Consider the following 9,931-nt stretch of genomic DNA (forward strand, 5'->3'; position numbering starts at 1 on the left):
TCCCCTATGATGCAAGGGATATGAAAACTTCCTGGGTCCGTTTTCTTAGAGAGTGTGTCCTTCTTGATGAGAGCACTGCATTCTTTGTTCATTGTTACCGTTTGTCCTCCCTTCAAAACTCTTTTCTTGCTTAACAATTCCTTTAAATACTTGATGTGTGTAGGCATTTGATGGAGAATCTCAAGAAAGGGAATATTGACATGGAGAGAGTTAAATGTCTCTAAAAACCTTGAATAGGTTTTCCCTTTTTCACCTCCTCCTAACCTCTGAGGAAATGGTGCTTTTGGTTGGTATATTTCCAGCATGCCTTTTTGCAGTTCCTTGGCTTGCTCAGTTCCACTTTCCTGCTTAACTTCTTCCACACCTTCCTTCAAGATTTCTGGCTCCTGCTCTGAGGGCCTGATTCCTTCTTCTTCTGAAACTTCCTTCAATATGGTGATGGCCTTGCATTCTTCCCATCTCACTCTCTTTTGTTCCCCTTTAGGATTCTTTTCTGTGTCACTAGGGAACACTGCAGTTGATTTGACGGCCTGTTGAGATAGCTCTCCTACTTGAGACTCCATCCTCTTGAGTTTTTCACCATGGTTTCTTAAGGTAGCTCTCACATCATCCCTGAAGCTTTTCAATTCGGTTATGTCTTGACTCATGGTTGCCATCATTCCTTCTATCCGGTTTAATTGATCTTGAAATTGTTGGTTCGGATTAAGTTGGGTAGGTTGATTATTTTGGCCATGATATGATGGTTGGGGGTAAGTGTTTTGTGTGGCTTGGTATGATCTTTGGTTGGAGTTTTGGTATGTGGAATTGTTATGTTGGTTGTGGTTGTAAGGTTTGTGGTTTTGTGGTTGGGTTTGTTGGTTCCCCCACCTAAAGTTTGGGTGATTTTTCCATCCTGGGTTGTAAGTGTTGGAATGTGGATCATATGATTGCCTTTGTTGGTTTCCCACATAGTTGGCCTCTTCCCAATCACCTCCTTCAATGCTTACTTCCTCTTGATCTTGTGTGTGTATTGCAGCCACTTGCTTTGTTTCTAATTGCCTGGTAAGCTCTGCTAGTTGCTTGGCAAACACCTTGTTTTGGGCTAGAATTGTATCAACATGGTTCAGCTCCATGACTCCCTTAGTGTTGTGCCTTTCTGATGCATAGTAGTACTCATTCTCAGCCACTGTCTCAATCACTTCAATGGCCTCTTCCACAGTCTTTTTCCTGTTCAATGAACCTCCTGATGAATGGTCTACAGCCTTCCTTGATTCATAAGAGAGTCCATCATAGAAAATATGCAATTGCACCCAATCATGGAACATGTCTGGTGGGCATTTCCTTGTCAAGTCCTTGAATCTCTCCCATGCCTCGTAGAGAGTTTCACCATCTTGTTGTCTAAAAGTCTGAACCTCAGATCGAAGCCTATTGACCTTTTGTGGGGGGTAGAAACGTGCCAGAAACTTGCTTTCCACCTCATCCCATGTTGTTAGACTCCCCCTTGGGAATGATTCCAGCCACTTAGCTGCTTTGTCCCTAAGTGAAAATGGGAACAAAAGCAGTTTATATGCATCTTCCTGGACTCCATTGGACTTCACAGTGTCACAAATTCTCAGGAATTTTGTGAGATGTTGGTTTGGGTCTTCATTAGCACTTCCACCAAATGAACAATGATTCTCCACAAGTGATATTAGCTGTGGTTTGAGTTCAAAATTGTTGGCCTGAATGGGTGGTTTCTGGATGCTGCTACCACAATTCCCAGAGGTTGGGTTTATGTATGAACTAAGAACCCTCCTCTCAGGAATGGCATTGTTTCCATCAGCTCTCTCATGGTTGTGAACTTCTCTATCCATGTTGAGATCTAAAGCTTCCTCAAAATTGTCCTCAGATTCTCCTTCAGATTCCTCTTCTCCCACTACTCTCTTCCCTCTTGCTTCCCTTCTCAGTCTATGAAGGGTCCTCTCTGGTTCGGTATATGGAGGAGTTGATGTCTCTCCTCTCCTACCTGTCATACAAGAACACAGCACAGGCACAAACAAGTGAAATACTCTTGGTTAATGGAAGAGTATGGTTAGAGCAATTGAGGAATTAATTCAAATAGTTAGTGAGTCAGTGAGTTAGTTGCTTGAATTTAAAGGCATAAAGAAAGAAAGCATGTAACCGAGTGCAGAAATTAAAATTCAACAAGTAACTTGAACAGAATTAACAAAGCAAGAGAAATTGCTCAATCTAGTTAGCTTCCAATTGGAGAATTGTCAATCGAAAACCAATCCCCGGTAACGGCGCCATAAACTTGATGCGCATAAACTAGTTATGCTACGATTTAGGAAATTGCACGATCGGCAAAATTCCTTCCGGCAAGTGCACCGGTTATCGTCAAGTAAAAACTCACAATAGAGTGAGGTCGAATCCCACAAGGATTGGTTGAGTGAGCAATTCGGATTAGAAGTGTGTTCTAGTTGAGCGGAATCAAGATTGAGATGAGAATTGCGGAATGTAAAATTGGCGGGAAAAGTAAATGACAAGAAATTGAAATGGCGGAATCTTAAATTGCATGAATTAAAGAGCAGAAACTAAATTGCTGAAATTAAAAGGGAATGGGGGTGATTGCATGAATTGAGTTGCGGAATGTAAAGAGAAGATGGAAATCAGAATTGGGGGATTCATTGGGTTATAGGAGATATTGAGATCTCCGAATCAAAACATGTTTATCTCTTCCTCAAGCAATGCGTTCATTGAATTTTGCTTGGCAATCTTATATGATTGGATCCCAATCCCTTGGCTCACCAATTCTCTCTAAAAATGAACAAATTCCCAATCCCTTGGTTTAAATGTTCATAAGAAGAGATGATGCTCGATCACTGATTATACCACACAGTTTCATGAACCACAATTTGGTAGGATTACATGTCACAATATCGATCCAAACCCCAATCCAATTCACTGTGAGAAAGCTTCTCTAGCATGAATCCTCCATTCCTTTCCCAAGGTTCCGAAGGATTCCAATTATGGGTAGTTTCTTTCCCAAGACAACTACCCAATGGAATTAGATCGAGAAGCTTTCTAACAAAATTCAAGAGAAAAGATTGAAGAAGAAGATAAACTATTATTGATTCATTGAATTACAATAGAGCTCCCTAACCCAATGAAAGGGGGTTTAGTGAGTCATAGCTCTGAATTCAATTACAAAGATATGAAAACTAGCTAAAAGTGAAGGTAAAACGTCCTCCCTAACTTAAATTCTATCCTATTTATACACTTTCTATATTGAGCTTCTGTTGTGTTTCTTGGGCTTTGAGGCCTCTCCCTGCTTTCCTTTTGCCTTGGGTTTATGATCCATAATCTTGATGAGGCTGTTGATCCAAATTTTGTAACATTCATTGAGCCAACTTAGTGATAATCAAATAATAACACATGACTCAATAAATTGAGATTTCAAACTCATCAATCCTTCAGGCCCAATCCCATAAACCATGATATTCAATTGGGTTTCATACCAGAGTAAGTTTAAGTTAATGTTTGTGCTCAAAGACTAACTTAAACCGCACTATTTTTGGCCCAGAAACCTTTTCCAAGAGTGGCGTTTAAGTTGCAGTTTAAGCTTAAACTGCAGCTTAAACGCCAGACACTTCCAGTGAGGCCTTTTGTAGAAGCACGTTTAAGCTTCAGTTTAAGGTTAAACTGAAGCTTAAACGTGGAAATGGAAGAAGGCAGCCCTGGAGAGTCATGTAGTCGAACACGTTTAAGCTTCAGTTTAAGGTTAAACTGAAGCTTAAACGTGGAGATAGGAAGGGCAGCTCTGGAGGTCGAACACGTTTAACCTCCAGTTTAAGGTTAAACTGGAGGTTAAACGTGGAAGCTTAGAAGGGTAGCCCTGGAGGTGTCGAACACGTTTAAGCTCCAGTTTGAGGTCAAACTGGAGCTTAAACGTGGAAATGGAGAGAGCAACCCTGGAGGAGAAAACTTGGTCGAACACGTTTAAGCTCCAGTTTGAGGTCAAACTGGAGCTTAAACGTGGAAATGGCTCCCTGGTGCTTTTCCCATTCTGGCGTTTAACCTCCAGTTTAAGGTTAAACTGGAGGTTAAACGTGGAACTCCTTCCTGAGTGGCATTATCATTCTGGCGTTTAACCTCCAGTTTAAGGTTAAACTGGAGGTTAAACGTGGAATGCTTCTTTGGTGAGACTTTCATTCTGGCGTTTAACCTCCAGTTTAAGGTTAAACTGGAGGTTAAACTTCAATTCTAGCATTTCTTAGCCTTCCTGATTCTGGCGTTTAAGCTCCAGTTTAGGCTTAAACTGGAACTTAAACTCCACATGTGATATTCAAGCTTCCTTTATTGATTTTGTTGCTTCCTTGCTTAGCCTCTTCTTCCCTGAAATCATCCAAACAATTGCATCAAAGTCTTGCAAAATTTCATGAGAAATCTTCCATTCATAGCATTCAAGTAATATAACTAAAACTCATGGAATTTGCATTAAAATCATACTGTTTGGATGGTTCATTGCTTTGTTCTTCATTTAACCATTTTTGGTTACTTTAAGCTCAAGAAAATGCATAAAACCACTAAAACTAACAGAAAAATGCTAGTGAAACTAACCTAAGATGCCTTGGCATCAGGTGGCAATACTTTTTGTTTTCTGAATAAATGCTTGAACAGTGCATATTTTTGAATTTGTTGTTTATGAATGTTAAAATTGTTGGCTCTTGAAAGAATAATGAAAAAGGCAAGGGTAAAGAGGATCCAAGGCTTTGAGCATTAATGGATAGGAGGGCCCACAGGAATAAAATCCTGGCCTAAGCGGCTAAACCAAGTTGTCCCTAACCATGCGCTTGTGGCGTGAAGGTGTCAAGTAAAAAGCTTGAGACTGAGCGGTTAAAGTCGTGGTCCAAAAGAAAGACTGTGCTTAAGAGCTCTGGGCACCTCTAACTGGGGACTCTAAAAAAGCTGAGTCACAATCTGAAAAGGTTCACCCAGTTATGTGTCTGTGGCATTTATGTATCCGGTGGTAATACTGGAAAACAAAATGCCTAGGGTCATGGCCAAGACTCATAAAGTAGCTGTGTTCAAGAATCAACATACTGAACTAGGAGAATCAATAACACTATCTGAATTCTGAGTTCCTATAGATGCCAATCATTCTGAACTTCAAAGGATAAAGTGAGATGCCAAAACTGTTCAGAAGCAAAAAGGCTACAAGTCCCGCTCAACTAATTAAAGCTAATCTTCATTGATAAGTTTGGAATTCATTGTATATTCTCTTCTTTTTATCCTATTTTGTTTTCAGTTGCTTGGGGACAAGCAACAATTTAAGTTTGGTGTTGTGATGAGCGGATAATTTATACCCTTTTTGGCATTGTTTTTACATAGTTGTTAGTATGTTTTAATTAATTTTTATTATATTTTTATTAGTTTTTATTCAAAAATCACATTTCTAGACTTTACTATGAGTTTTTGTGTTTTTCTATGATTTCAGGTATTTTCTGGTTGAAATTGAGGGACCTGAGCAAAAATCTGATTCAGAGGCTGAAAAAGGACTACAAATGCTTTTAGATTCTAACCCTACTGCATTCGAAATGGATTTTCTGCAGCTACAGAAGCCTAATTGGCGTGCTCTTATTTGCGTTAGAATGTAGATATCTGGGGCTTTCCAGCAATATATAATAGTCCATACTTTGTCTGATATTTGATGGCCCAAACTGGCGTCCATAGATAGCCTAAAACATCTTGGCATAAAACGCCCAAACTAGCACCGGAATTAGAGTTAAACGCCCAAACTGGCACTAAAGCTGGCGTTTAACTCCAGGAAAAGCCTACGCACGTGTAAAGCTTCAATGTTCAGCCCAAGCACACACCAAGTGGGCCCCGGAAGTGGATTTCTGCACTATCTGCACTTAGTTACTCATTTTCTGTAAACCCTAGTTACTAGTTTAGTATAAAAACTACTTTTAGAGATTTATTTTAAGAGTTTTTTTCAATCATACACTATCATAGATCATTGTACACATTTTGGAGGTTGGCCTCACGGCCATGCCTAGACCTTTTTCACTTATGTATTTTCTATGGTGGAGTTTCTACACCCCATAGATTAAGGTGTGGAGCTCTGTTGTTCTTCATGAATTAATACAAGTACTACTGTTTTCTATTCAATTCACGCCTACTTCTTCTCCAAGATATACTCTCGTTCTTAATTCAGTTAAGTCAGAATGAAGGGGTGACCCGTGACAATCACCCAATCTTCGTTACTCGCTTAGCCAAGATCGCGTGCCTGACAACCACAAAGTGATCTACATGATGTTCAACATAGTCATTGGACGACAGCTGGAGTATACTCTCTTGGATATCTAATACATGGACCGAGTCCGTGAGATTAGTATCTTTGTAGTATAGGCTAGAACCATTGACAGCATTCCTGAGATCCGAAAAGTCTAAACCTTTTCTGTGGTATTCCGAGTAGGATCTGGGAAGGGATGACTGTGACGAGATTCAAACTTGCGAATGTTGGGTGCATGACAGTGTGCAAAAGGACAATGGTCCTATTCCGACGCTAGCGGGAACTGACAGATGATTAGCCGTGCAGTGACAGCGCATATGGATTTGTTTTCATCCGAGAGGATCATACAGGTTGCCATGGAAGGAGGTAACGCATGGTTGGAAGAAGGCAGTAGGAAAGCAGAAGTTCAGAAGCAACAAAGCATCTCCAGACGCTTATCTGAAATTCCCACCAATGAATTACATAAGTATCTCTATTTTATTTTCTCTTTTATTTATATTTTAATTATCAAAACCTCATAACCATTTGAATCCGCCTGACTGAGATTTACAAGATGACCATAGCTTGCTTCAAGCCGACAATCTCCATGGGATCGACCCTTACTCACGTAAGGTATTACTTGGACGACCCAGTACACTTGCTGGTTAGTTACACGGAGTTGTGAAGAAGTGTTGGAATTATGTTCTCCCACACCAAGTTTTTGGTGCATTTGCCGGGGAACGAACAATCACGTTTCGCGTACCAACTACCGGCAAGTGCACCAGGTCGTATCAAGTAATAAAACTCACTAAAGAGTGAGGTCGATCCCACGAGGATTAACGGATTAAGCAATCAGTGGTTAATTAATTATCCTAGTTAGACGGTTCATATTGGAATAATAAGCAAACAAGAAATGTAAATTGACATAAAAGTAAAGGAAAGCAATAAAGTGCAAGAAATTAAATGGCAAAGAAAGTAAGTACGGGAAAGCAAAATACTAGAAATGTAAAATGCAGAAAAATAAATGTAATAACTAAAATTAAAATGAACATTAGGATAGAGAGATGTTGCAATCATCCGGATCAAGTTCATTCTCATCTCTTCCTCAATCAATGCATTCATTGATCTTTCTTGGCAATCTTAGGTGATTGGATCCCAATGTCTTGGCTCACCAATCTCTTTAAGCTTGAACAATTGCCCAATGTCTTGATTTAATTGCTCATGGGAAGAGATGATGTTTGGTCACTGATTATACCACACATTTTCATAGATCAAAGTATTGGTAGGATTACATGTCACTATATCCATCCAACCCCCAACCTAATCCAATGTGAGAAAGCATTTCTAGCATGATTTCCTCATTCCTCTTTCAAGGTTCCGAGAAAATCCAAGTATGAGTAACTTCTCTTCCAAGACAATTACTCAATTGGGTGAAGATCAAAAGATTTCTAGCAAGATCAAGAGAAAAGATAGAGAAAAAAATGAAAACTACTTTTGATCCATTGAAATTCAACAGAGCTCCCTAACCCAATGAAAAGAGTTAGTTGTTCATTGCTTTGTTCAAACAAGAAAGAAAGAAAGTACAGAAAATTAGAGATGAAGATGAAGAATTAAAAACTGAAATTGAAACTTCAAAGTTCATAAATGAAAATTACAAACTGAAACCAAACTACTACTAAGGAAGAAAAGAAAAGAAAAGGACGAAGAGTGTATGTGGGGAGTGGTCCGAAGACCCACTCCTAGTGGTGTGTGCCAGGGGATGTGTGTGCGTGATTCCGGACTCCCCTCCAATCCAGAATAATCCCTCCAATCCAGCTAATGCCTATATACAGGCTTACAAACTAAAAGATAAAAATACAAATTACAAATGAAAATTCCTAATCTAGATGCTTCTTGTGCCTTGGATTGAGTGATGTTTGATGGGCTCTGCTTGCTTGCATGATCCAGGGGTGTATTGGGGCCTCTAGTGGTGTTGCCATCGTTAAAAACTACTCCCAGACCTTTCTTCAGTGTCTGCGTCAACGTTGGCATGCAAACGTTCTTTTCCAACGCTCTTCCTCGTGTGCGCACGCACAAGGCAGTGTGCGCATGGACAGTGGCAAATTTCCTCTTGTGCGTACGTACACTAGAAAAAATTTCCAATGCTAGCATTTGACCTGAGCGTTGGAGGCAACGTTGTTGAGCTAACGTTCCACTTGTGCATATGCACACTCGCTTATGCATACGCACACTAGCCACTTTTCTTCTTGTGCATACTGATGGGTGAAAATCAGATTCCACACCAAAACTCACCGGCAAGTGTACCAGGTCGCATCAAGTAGTAAAACTCACTTAGAGTGAGGTCGATCCCACAGGGATTGATGGATCAAGCAACTTTAGTGGGTGATTAGTTTAGTCAAGCTAACATTGGTGAATTGAGTGAAATTGAAGCAACAGAATGTAAATTGTAGAAACTAAAGTGGACAAAAGTTTAAATTGGCAGAAGCTTAAAGAGCAAGAAAAGTAAATTGGCAAAATCTTAAATGACAAGAAAGGTAAATTTCATGAAAAGTAAAGGGAGCTGGGTGCTGGAAATTAAAGAAAGCAATAGATCAGAACTCAGAAAGATTAAATTTCAGGAAAGTAAATTCAGATTTGCAGCAAACTCAATTGTAAAGTTGCAGAATGTAAATGTGCAGAAGAGTAAATCAAGCTCAAGAAGACTTAGATCTGAAATCTCAAAGAGAAATTAACAATTTCAATGGAATATCAAAAAGGAAAGAAAGCCAAGAGCTCAATTGCTCTCTCGATCAAAACAGAAAGGAGATTGCAGAGGAAGAAATTGTAGCAAAAGGTTGCAGAAACTGAAATTTCATAAATCCAAATTGATAATTGCAGAAAAAGTAAAAGTGTTTCAAAGAGAATTCTCTATTCTACCCTACTCCTATTGCTCTAGCAGAGCCAGCCTTCCTTCTAAAATGGAACAGATGCCTTTTTATAGGCTTTTACAAAATTAAAATGAAATTGAAATTAAAAAAATTACAATTAAATGAAATTCCTATTCTAACTATCTCTTGTGCCTTTGAGTGATGATAATGGGCTTTGCTTGCTTTGGATTTGAAGAGGAGTGGATCCGGATGGCTTGGTTCAAGTGGCATGGGTCAGGGTTGCTTGGTTCAATTTTGGGTTGGAGCCATGCTCCAGTGGAGTGCTCAATGAGGATTATCAACGTAGCGCTACATGCCTTGTCATGCTTCCCTTCCGTGCTTGCAATTCCTCAGCGCTCAGTTGGAAGATGCAACATAGCACCCTTTGCTTGCCTTGGTCTCCCTCTACGAGCCTTGGCTATTTCATTTTGGGAGTGTCATGCCTTGCTTTTCTTTAAATGAGCCATGAAAAAGTTGAAAGAGTTAACGTAGCGCTCCTTTGATTTGAGCGCTATGCCTTGATGTTGAGCGCTCCATTGGATCTTCGAACGCTATGCCTTGCTTGAGCCTTTGTCACGCTTTGCCTTGCTCCCTTCTTTGGCGCTCTGTTGCTTTAATGAACGCTAGTGTTCATTGCTTGGTTCATGAACGCTCCCTTGCTTTTAAACATAGCGCTCATTGCTTTATATTGCATGCTTTCATTAATAATGCTAATGCATTATAAAGCCTGATATGTACTTTGGCCAATTGGCTTTAATGGCATTAATGAAATGCATGCTTTAATTTATAATGC

General features: G+C 39.7%; 1 non-coding gene across 1 annotated transcript; it reads left to right on the forward strand.

Annotated features, from left to right (window-relative positions):
* Positions 1 to 1,302: 1,302 nt before the first annotated feature.
* LOC148568035 (small nucleolar RNA R71) lies at positions 1,303 to 1,406 on the forward strand. The gene has a single exon (XR_015882497.1). It is a non-coding gene; the product is annotated as a small nucleolar RNA R71 (small nucleolar RNA).
* The last annotated feature ends 8,525 nt before the right edge of the window (positions 1,407 to 9,931 follow it).

Source organism: Arachis ipaensis, chromosome B4 (assembly GCF_059453495.1).
Source record: "Arachis ipaensis isolate K30076 ecotype BB chromosome B4, ASM5945349v1, whole genome shotgun sequence".
NCBI lineage: Eukaryota > Viridiplantae > Streptophyta > Magnoliopsida > Fabales > Fabaceae > Arachis > Arachis ipaensis.